Here is a 3,238-nt window from a genome sequence, read left to right as displayed (position 1 = left end):
GAAAAGGAATATCAAACGGAGTCCAAACGGAATGAAACCTTCGGCAGCGTGATTTTTTGGAAGAATATGATCCTGGAGACTTGGAGTCCACGTCAGAAGATCCTCGAGGAGGCCACGAGATAGGAGGCCGCGCCCCCCTTATAGGGTTGTGGCCCCCTGTCTCGTGGGCCCCTCGAGCACCCTCCGACCGACTTCTTTCGCCTACATAACCCTATGTACCCTAAAACCATCGAATATCAAGATAGATTAGGAGTTCCGCCGCCGTAAGCCTCTATAGCCAACAAAAACCTCTCGGGAACCCGTTCCGGCACCCTGCCGGAGGGGGAATCCATCACCCGTGGCCATCTTCATCATCCCAGCGCTATACATGATGAGGAGGGAGTAGTTCACCCTCGGGGCTGAGGGTATGTGTGACGCCCCCGATTCAATCGTACACTAATCATACACGTAAACGTGTACGATCAAGATCAGGGAATCACGGGAAGATATCACAACACAACTCTAAAACATAAATAAGTCATACAAGCATCATAATACAAGCCAGGGGCCTCGAGGGCTCGAATACAAGTGCTCGATCATAGACGAGTCAGCGGAAGCAACAATATCTGAGTACAGACATAAGTTAAACAAGTTGCCATAAGATGGCTAGCACAAACTGGGATACAGATCGAAAGAGGCGCATGCCTCCTGCCTGGGATCCTACTAACTACTCTTGGTCGTCGTCAGCGGCCTGCACATAGTAGTAGGCACCTCCAGTGTAGTAGGAATCATCATCGACGGTGGCGTCTAGCTCTAGGGCTCCAGCATCTGGTTGCGACAACCAGGTAGAAGGGAAAGGGGAAAAGAGGGAGAAAAGCAACCGTGAGTACTCATCCAAAGTACTCGCAAGCAAGGAGCTACACTACATATGCATGGGTATATGAGTAAAGGGCCATATCGGTGGACTGAACTGCAGAATGCCAGAATAAGAGGGGGATAGCTAATCCTGTCGAAGACTACGCTTCTGGCAGCCTCCGTCTTGCAGCATGTAGAAGAGAGTAGATTGAAGTCCTCCAAGTAGCATCTCCAAGTAGCATCTCCAGTAGCATCGCATAGCATAATCCTACCCGGCGATCCTTCCCTCGTCGCCCTGTGGAAAAGCGATCACCGGGTTGTCTGTGGAACTTGGAAGGGTGTGTTTTATTAAGTATCCGATTCTAGTTGTCATAAGGTCAAGTACAACTCCAAGTCGTCCTGTTACCGAAGATCACGGCTATTCGAATAGATTAACTTCCCTGTAGGGGTGCACCACATAACCCAACATGCTTGATCCCATTTGGCCGGACACACTTTCCTGGGTCATGCCTCGCCTCGAAAGATCAACACGTCGCAGCCCCACCTAGGCACAACAGAGAGGTCAGCACGCCGGTCTAAACCTAAGCGCACAGGGGTCTGGGCCCATCGCCCTGAGCACACCTGCACGTTGCGTGGGCGGCCGGAAGCAGACCTAGCCTAGTGGCGTTCCAGTCCAATCCGGCGCGCGCCGCTCAGTCGCTGACGTCACGAAGTGTTTCGGCTGATACCACGACGTCGGGATACCCATAACTACTCCCGCGTAGATGGTTAGTGCGTATAGACCAAATGGCCAGACTCAGATCAAATACCAAGATCTTGTTAAGTGTGTTAAGTATCCGTGAACGCCGAACAGGGCTAGGCCCACCTATCTCCTAGGTGGTCTCAACCTGCCCTGTCGCTCCGCCACAAAGTAACAGTCGGGGGCCGTCGGGAACCCAGGCCCACATCTACCGGGATGGAGCCACCTATCCTTTCAGCCCCCATCTCCGAACAGTATCACAGGTAATGTAATAGTGTAAAGTATATGTAGTATTTGCCCATGATCACCTCCCGAAGTGATCACAGCCCAGTAGTATAGCATGGCAGACGGACAAGAGTGTAGGGCCACTGATGGAACACTAGCATCCTATACTAAGCAGTAGGATAGCAGGTAAAGGTAACAACAGTAGTAGCAAGGACAGGCTATGCAGCAGTATAGGATTAACTGAAAGCAGTAACATGCTACACTACTCTAATGCAAGCAGTATAGAGAAGAGTAGGCGATATCTGGTGATCAAATGGGGGGCTTGCCTGGTTGCTCTGGCAAGAGAGAGGGGTCGTCAACTCCGTAGTTGAACTGGGGCATCAGCATCGTCATGGGGTCTACCGAAGAAAAGAGGGGGGAGAAACAGTAAATACATAGCAAGCAAGTGCATAACAGGATAACAGGCAGAGCTAGACGTGTTCTAACGCGGTATGAGGTGATACCAGTGAAGGGGGGAAGCATCCGAGAAAGTATTCCCGGTGTTTCGCGTTTTCGGACAGATGAACCAGAGGGGGAAAGTTGCGAGTTCGATAGGTTAGAGGGGTGTGGCGGATGAACAAGTTGCGTATCCGGATTCGTCTCGTCGTTCTAAGCATCTTTCATGTTGAAAATAATTTAATCCGAGTTACGGATTAAAAGATATGATATCCTAAAGATTCTATTAATTTCTAGAATTTAATTAATTATTTAATTTAATTCAAAAATGGAATTATGACATCAGCATGATGTCATGCTGATGTCAGCAGTCAACAAGGGTTGACTGGTCAACCTGACAGGTGGGTCCCACCTGTTAGGGACTGTTTAGCTAATTAATAGTAGTTAATTAGGGTAACTAGTTATTAGGTTAATTAATCTTAATTAGATAAATTAAATAGGATTAATTAAGTTAATTATTTATTTATTTATTTATTTTTATTATTAATTATTTATCTCTTATTTTTTTTATTCTTGATTTTTTATATAAAAAAACATTCTCAGGGGGTGGGGCCCCCATGTCATTGGCCTAGGGGCCAAACGGGTGCGGGCGACGGGCGCTGGGCGCCAGCCCGATACGGCGCTCGCCCAGATTGACAGAGGGCCGACCATATGCGCAGCGAGGCCAACCGGGGCTGCAGTGGGGCGCCGGCCAGGGCGGTGGCGCGGTGGCCGGCAGGGGTGGATGTGGGTCGTCGCCGACGAGGTCAAGCGGAGTCGGGCGCGGGGGCGCGAGCAGCCTAGGAGGCGAGGGAGGAGGCAGACTCGTGGCGGGGAAGGCAGGGGTCGTGCGGGAGCAGTGCATGGGGCTGCGGGCGGAGCGGGACGGCGGTGTGGGCGGCATCAGCCGTAGGTGGCACGAACGGCGACGGGCACGACGGAGCGCGGCGCGGCCCCGAGCGGCGA

Source organism: Triticum dicoccoides, chromosome 6B (assembly GCF_002162155.2).
Source record: "Triticum dicoccoides isolate Atlit2015 ecotype Zavitan chromosome 6B, WEW_v2.0, whole genome shotgun sequence".
NCBI classification, from domain to species: Eukaryota; Viridiplantae; Streptophyta; class Magnoliopsida; order Poales; family Poaceae; genus Triticum; species Triticum dicoccoides.
Note: the sequence above shows the minus strand (reverse complement) of the source record.